The sequence below is a fragment of the Centruroides sculpturatus genome, unplaced genomic scaffold (genome assembly GCF_000671375.1).
Source record: "Centruroides sculpturatus isolate CEXI.00-Female unplaced genomic scaffold, Cexi_2.0 scaffold1310, whole genome shotgun sequence".
NCBI lineage: Eukaryota > Metazoa > Arthropoda > Arachnida > Scorpiones > Buthidae > Centruroides > Centruroides sculpturatus.
Window position 1 is genome coordinate 4,335 of NW_019385528.1, and position 8,161 is coordinate 12,495.

Here is an 8,161-nt window from a genome sequence, read left to right on the forward strand (position 1 = left end):
TCCAACACTTAAATTGAATCTTGATTTTCATTGACAAAGTATAGGAGCGTAAGAGCAGAGTGATTGTAGCTGTGATAAAATATCTCAGGTGTATATGTGGTATGACAAAAAGAGATCTGGTAAGTAATGAGAATGTCTTGGTGCAGTGCGTTGTAAAAGAGAGTAGATTGATCGAGTGGGTCAAGCGTTAGTTTCTCTCGGAATATCAAAAGATGAGGTGTGTACGAAGTACAGTACATGTGGTGATGTGGAGGAAAAGAGATGTCGTGGAAAACCAAGGTAAACATGGGCCTATAAAGAGGAAGAGAGTCTGAAAAAGAAACAAATTCTTAGTTAAACAAAACGCCGAAAAGGTTTAAAGAGAATCATGAACGTGAAAGAAGTAAAATGGCACAAGATCGTCAAACATGGGTGTAGTACATGACTTCAGCAGGTCTCAAAATGAAAGATTTAGTGAGTGTTTCTGATATTCTACGCCTTGATAACATGACGTTCTTCAGAGGAATGAATCTTTCAGAGTGCTGTCTGCAGGAAATAAACTTTTTTCTTTGTCACCTCTTTAGACAATGGCATTATAATTACATTGTGATTTTAAAAAATATATATACTATCTAAGGAATAGTTATTTTTTTATTTACTTTGGACAATAAAATAAACTACATATTGTTTAGAAAATAAATGAAGAGTGGGCAAGCAAAAGTTCAGTGAGAGCCAAAATGTAGGTTTTGCAAAAGGCATGGGAGCTGCAGTTTTGTAATTTTTTTATTCTGTGCTGTCATTTTTCCGCGATTTTATTATATAATATAAATATAATATAAAACAAATATTTGAATTTTTTTAATAAACATATTTTCACAAAATTGTGGAAGCAAAATTGTGAAAATAAAATTTTAAAAATAATAAACAGCAGAAATTAACACTTTAAGCAGAGCCGAATTTGCCCATGTCTGCTATATATCGATTGTTTAAATCTGGTACACAACTCTCACGAATTTAGTAAAGTGTAATTTTTAATAATATTTCGTTTCCATAACTACAAAAACAATAACCAATGTTCAGTGTAATTAGGTCACATTAACGTAAACACAGAGAAAATTCTTTGTTACTGAGGGTAATAGTAAGCAATGTTACACTTTCTGTTTGTCTTACTTTTAGCAAATTTCAACTATGTTTTGTCGATGGAAAGTAAGTATTATGAGTAATATATATATATTTAGTCAGTNTAGTAGCCCGGGACGCCCCCTAGTGGGCGTTCCAGCAGCATTACAAATTCCTGAGGCATGTTTAATGCACTTAATATATGAAAGTTGTGTGCGCTTAATGTTTAAAAGTTTGATGCAGTTAATATATATAAATGTATACAATTCTTCATCTTAGAAACTATACTTAAAATATCAATACACAAACAGCAAACAGTATTTGTACATGAGAAAATGAATCTATTCTTTACTCAAAATTGTTCAAACAAATAGAATTAATATGATTAAAAAATCAAGTATAAATATATACAAATCTTCATGTTAAAAAATAATGTTAACAGATCAATACACCGCAAATAGTATTTCTGTATTACAGACTGAAGATATTCTTTAGCTGTATTCTGTATTCCATCATTTATCCCATCATAAAAGTTCTGTATACATAACATTGTTGGTAAAAAAAGTATAATTATTTGGTATCAATTTGCCTTGTTGTGATATTTTGTCTTCTGTGTCGTTTTGCTTCTGCCTGCCTGTGCAACATTGCAGATCTGAGCTCATGAGTTTCATTCTGCAAGCCTCCACGTGTTAATTGTGCTATTCTCTGTAATCTTTCCTGCACACGTCTCTCCCTTTGTCTCGCAGCAGTGGCAGCTTTACGTTCCCCCACAGTGGCGTATTTCTTTGGTCGTGCCATGAAAGGTTTCTATTATTATATTAAAATATTAGCTTAACTATTTCACTTATCATTTTATCGTAGCGGTTCAAATCTATCCGGTTTTTCGTTATTCGCCCCCTAGTGAACATTACAGGCATTCCGTGACAATAATAAATTCCTATTACAAATATACTGAATTATTTATATTGTTATATTGACCAAATAATAATTTATTGGCCAAATGAATAATGATAATTTATATTGTTAATTTAAATAATAATTAAAATTGTTAATTTAATTTGAATGTTTGAAATATGACACACGATAGGGGCGCCTCTAGTGTCGGTTATCAAACGGTTACGGGACGGACGGAAGGACGGACATCTGTTGAATGGGTTATATATATAAAGATTCCATTGTTACGTAACACTTCCACTGTTGACACTTCCATTGTTACTTAGAACTTTTATTGTTACTTAAAACTTCCATTGTTACTTAACACTTCCATTGTTACTTAGCACTTCCATTGTTACTTAGCACTTCCATTGTTACTTAACACTTCCATTGTTGATAAAAGTTTTAAGCCTTAATTTTGTCCCTCTCCCCCGTGGCGAGGAATTTCGTAAAATCCCTTCTTAGTGTGCGTTTTAATGAGGTACCCTATCTGTGTACCAAATTTCAACTTTCAACTCCTAACCGTTTGGGCTCTGCGCTTATTATTATTATGTGTTGAGTTCAGTGGGTTATAATCAATACACACCTATGGCTGTGTACTATGCCGGACCAGAGTCAAGGCATAGCAACGAAAACGAAACTAAAATTAAATGTGTGTGTCAGTGTCTGTATTAAGGAATTTCCTAACAAAATGGCATGTATTCAATATAGTGGCCTTCTGTAGTGTGATGTATGTATTTCTACTCAATTGTAATGTTCTTAGGCTTTTGTGTAGCGTGTGTGGTATCACACCTGTACAGGAGAGAACGACAGGTACAATAAGCACCCTGTCCATCCTCCACAGATGCCTGATTTCCTGGACGAGTTCTGTGTACTTGCTAATTTTTTCAGTGCATGTGTTTTGTACATTGTGAGTGTTTGGAATGGCTATGTCTATAATGTATGTGATTTTATTGTGTTTGTCAATGAGTGTGATGTCTGGTCTGTTGTGGTAAATTGTTTTATCTGTGATTATGGCTCTGTCGTAATACATTTTGTGCGTGTTATTTTCCAATACTGTCTGTGGAATATACTTGTAGTATGGTTCGTGGATGTCTGCCAATTTGTGTTTCTTTGCAAGCTCTTGGTGTATTATATTTGCTACTTGATTGTGTCTATGTAAGTAATCTGTCTGTGCCAAGAGCTTGCAACCAGAAGTGATGTGTTGTATAGTTTCTGGCATGATGTGACATTTTCTGCATGTGTCATTTGTGAGTGTTGTATCTTTGAGTATGTGTTTTCTGTAGTTTTTAGTATTTATGACCTGATCCTGTATGGCAATCATGAATCCTTCCGTCTCCCCAAAGAGGCATCCCCGATCTAACCAGCTGTTTGACGCAGTTTTGTCAACAAAATCCTGGGCCAGGTCGTAAGGATGCCTGCCATGGAGAGCCTTTTGAGCCCATGATTGCTTAATGTTGTCTATGCTTTTTATATGTTGTGTCATGTCTGTATGTTGTGAGTGTAAGTTTAATGGTGTGTTATTTGAGTCTGCTAGAGTTACTGCTTTATGTAACTGTGATGTTTCTTGTTTCTTGTAGAAAAACTCTCGCAGTGACTGTATTTGTTTGTAGTGAAGGTTAACTATGTCAATCAGGCCACGTCCGCCTTCTTTACGTGGAAGGGTTAATCTTTCTGTGGCGGATTTAGGATGATGTTGTTTATGCTTAGTAAGTGTTGTTCTTGTTTTCCTTTGGAGTTGCTCGAGATCTGTGTGAGTCCAATGTATAACTCCAAAAGAGTATGTGAGTACTGGGATGACATATGTGTTTATTGCTTTAACTGTGTGTTTTGCATTTAACTGTGTTCTAAGTATAGCGTTTAACCTACTTTGGTATTCTTTAATTAATCGTTGCTTTATTTGTGTATGTTCTGTTAGTTTGGCCTGTTGGAATCCTAAGTACTTGTAGAACTCGCCCTCTTCCATGGATTCAATAACGTCTCCATTTCCAAGTGCAAAATCTTCTTTCTTCAGGATTCCTTTTTCTATGTGAAGTTTTTTGCATTTGTCTAGGCCAAACTCCATTTGTATGTCCTTAGTGTATGAATGTGTGATTTGTAGGAGTTGATGAAGTTGTTTTTGTGTGGATGCATAAAGTTTTATGTCGTCCATGTACATGAGATGTGAGAGTGTAAACTGTGTTGTTTTTTCGTGTCTGATATTGTAGCCGTATTGCGTGTTGTTTAACATGTTGGATAATGGATTCAGGGCTAGGCAGAACCAGAGAGGACTCAAGGAATCTCCTTGAAAAATTCCTCGCCTAATGAATATTTCGTTTGTTTGTATGGAAGTGTTACTAACCCTGAGATGTAGTGTTGTTCTCCAGTGCTGCATAGTGTTTTCGAAGAATGCAATGAGTGATGGATGTATTTTGTACATGTGTAGAATATGTAGCAGCCAACTGTGTGGAACACTGTCGAATGCTTTTCTGTAGTCTATATATGCCATGTGTATGTTTCTGTGTTGTTTGTGTGCTTGCCGTAGAATGACTGAATCTATGAGTAACTGTTCTTTGCATCCCCTGTGATTTCTACGGCAACCTTTTTGTTGTTCTGTAAGAATGTCGTGTTCTTCAACGTGTTTGTATATTTTGTTTGTGATACAGGATGTCAATAATTTGTAGAGTGTTGGAAGACATGTAATTGGTCTGTATTGTGTGGGGTCTGTGGTGTTGTTGTTTTTAGGTTTCATGTAGGTGATGCCCTGAGTAAGAAATTTTGGCATGCCTTGTGGATTGATGATGATGTGTGTTAGATGTTTGGCTAGTTCCTGGTGCAGTGATGTAAATTTTTTGTACCAGAAATTGTGAATGTTATCTACACCAGGTGTCTTCCAGTTGTGTGTTCTGTTAACAGCGTAGTGGATGTCGTGTACGTTTATTTCAGCACAGGGCATAGTTGGTATGTTGTTATTATTATGTTGGGTTTAGTGGGTTATACTCGGCTTAAACCGGAGACTGTGTACTATGCCTAACTAGAGTCAAGGCAAAGCAACCAAAACAAATTAAATAAGTGTGTCAGTGTCTGTATTCAGGAATTTCCTAACAATGTAACATGTATTCAATATAGTGGCCTTCTGTAGTGTTATGTATGTATTTCTACTCAATTCTAATGTATTATTTATACATTTACAACTACAAAATATATAAAACACTATTTTTTTATCTTTTCTAAGTTATTTTTAAGTTATTGTTACATTTATGTTATGTAAGTTAAGTTTTAGTATCATTTTCCTTCTCCCTCTCTTCTGCCACCAGTTTACACCTCCACCGTCTATCCTCAAAAATAAAGTGCAAATAAAACTATATTTTTTTAATCAATTACTATTCTATTATGGTTATTTATACATTTACAAAACGCATTTTTCTGTGTTTTCCTTACTATAGTTATTATTTTTCAATGTATTACTTCGCTTTAATTTGAGTGTGTTTTTCGTGTTGGAACAAATTATTTGGTTTTACATGTAATTGTATGGGGAGAAATTATTCACCTTACGACATTTTCATGATACTATCTCAGTTTCGGAACGGATTAATTTCGTATGCTGAGGTACCACCGTAGATAAGCATGATATTATTTTGAATAGTGCGGTCTTTGATGCCAGCACTTTGAGTGTAACCTATATAATAATGAAAGATTATTTCAATTCTTTAAGCAATAATATTACTATATATCTTATAATTGATATCAAGCAAAGTTATAGGCCTACAGTCACTAAATTGTCTACCCTCATTTTTTTTTATTTATTAAAATCATTTCTCCCTCATTACAGTTTGCAGAGAAAGAGTTGTGATTGTAAAGTATATAAAAAAATGTCAGTAAAATCCTCCCCAAAGTACCGGTAAAATTCGATTGTATTAGTACCTTTTTAATGACTATTTAATAAATATTATTTTACACCTTTTGGAATAAAATTTACTATTCTACTTAAATTGTTTTAGTTTTAAGCATTTTACCATTAAATTATTTTCTAATTTTCATTTAGAACACGAATCAATCAGAAATACGACTAAAATAAAAATTACTACTTTGGCAGTAAGTAACTTATCATATAAAAACAACTCATGCAATGAAAATAAAAACAGCATTTATTTGTATAATATTCGTTACTGTTCAATATATATGTAGATTTCTCCTTATTGTGAACTTCATACAAAAAACAACGAGTTAATTGTTGATGGCCCAGATTTTAAAATATTAAGCATAGTTGCTCAGAAATTAAACATTGGGTAAGTAAAAAAGTAGTTCATTAGCTATAAATAAGGTACTTTTATAAATAATGTTTTTACAGGTTCGAAATTGTTCAACCTATCGATAAGAAATTTGGAAGTAGTAAACTAAAAGATGGATCATGGAATGGTATAGTTGGACGAGTGCAGAGGAAAGTAAGAGAATAATTAATATAATATAATTCAATTAAAAACTAAAGAGATTCTGGTTTAGATGTATAAAAATATATATACAGTGGAACCTCGGTATACGACCTTAATATGATCCTGATGTTTGAATTTATATTGAATTGGACGTATTCTAAAGAGACGTATACCGAGGTACCACTGTATATATATTTAAACAAACAAGTTTTGATTACAACATAAATAATAAATATACGAGTATTTAAAATAAAAAATCGGTTTTATTGTTCGTTACTTAAAAACGCCGGTGTCAGTTCAAAACAACTAAAACGTTTTCTCTAAAAAGTAAGACAGATTTTGTTCCTGTTAATTTTAAAACGGTTCGAACATTTGATTAAAAAATCGAAATATATAAAAATATTTATAAACAATATCTGAAATGTTATTAATTTAGTACACCAAAGTACTCAATAAAAACTAAACGTAGTAGAAAACAAAAAATCGCATCTAAAATAGTACAGTAGAAGCCGTTCTATAGATTAAGCCTTAATGCTATCCCTCTACCCTCGCAGCAGAATTCCAAAAAATACCTTTTTGGTGTGCGTTTTAATGACGTAATATAACTGTGTAACAAATTTAATCTATTTAGGTTTAGCGCTTTTGCTCTGGGCGATGATGAATCAGTAACCTAGTCAGTCAGTTAGAACAAGTAATTCTTTAGATTTAGATGATTAGTGAAAGAAAAAGCATACAAATGCAACTAAACTCTGTAAAATTCTTATTTGCCTTAATATAGTTAAACTATTTTGCAGTAATTTTAATTATTTATTGTACATTAATTCGTAAATAAAGTGCCATCAACAGCAACAGTACATACTCTAATTTTATTGCACAGATGGCGGTTATAATATACTTATTGTCATTAATAATATTACTTTTTTCCATATGAATATTAAAAGGCTTTACATTAGTTGTATATGTCAACACAACACTGAAGAGGAGTGCCTCTCAGGAGAAGTTTAAATGTGTGAGATCCGAATAGCTCCCGGGTCTAAATTAATAATTTAACAATAAGGGTAAAATTTTGTCATAAAATATTCTTTCGTTTTGAGTAAAAAAAACTAACGTTCTCTAGCGTGGGGAAACAGCTAGGAGAGTCACTTCCTTCCACGGAAGTTAGAACATCTTCTGTTTTTCCCTTATCAGTTAAAAATCTCGCTTCGATGAAAACTGTATACCCCTCATTTCATCTCCTTTCCATCCGTCCACGTGGAAGAATCTTTATACGATGATTGGATATAAATGGGAAGATATAGAGGAAATTGAGGATAATTCGGGGAGTTCGTCAGGAGATCTCATAGTAGAAAGAAGTCTCCATATTTGCTCCCTAAGGCCAATGCCCTTAGTCGTATCACATAGAGAAAATCCAGAGTTAGCGCTTAGAAGATATACTTTAATATTGTGCACATCTCGACTTCCCATGGAATGAAGTTTGAGAACTTTATAAATGAAGTGCTTTTGCCTACCGATGAAGAAGACGAAAGACAACTAAACCAGGTTGTATGTTTAATAATGATTTTGTAAGCTCTCTCTCTCTCAATCTTGTATCAGTTAAAGCAGGGGTGTCCAACCTTTTTTTTCTCTGGGCCGCATTGGAAGAAGTCAAGGAGTTTTGGGCCACTCCTTGACTTCTTCCAATGCGGCCCAGAGAAACAAAATATAATTAAAAAATTAAA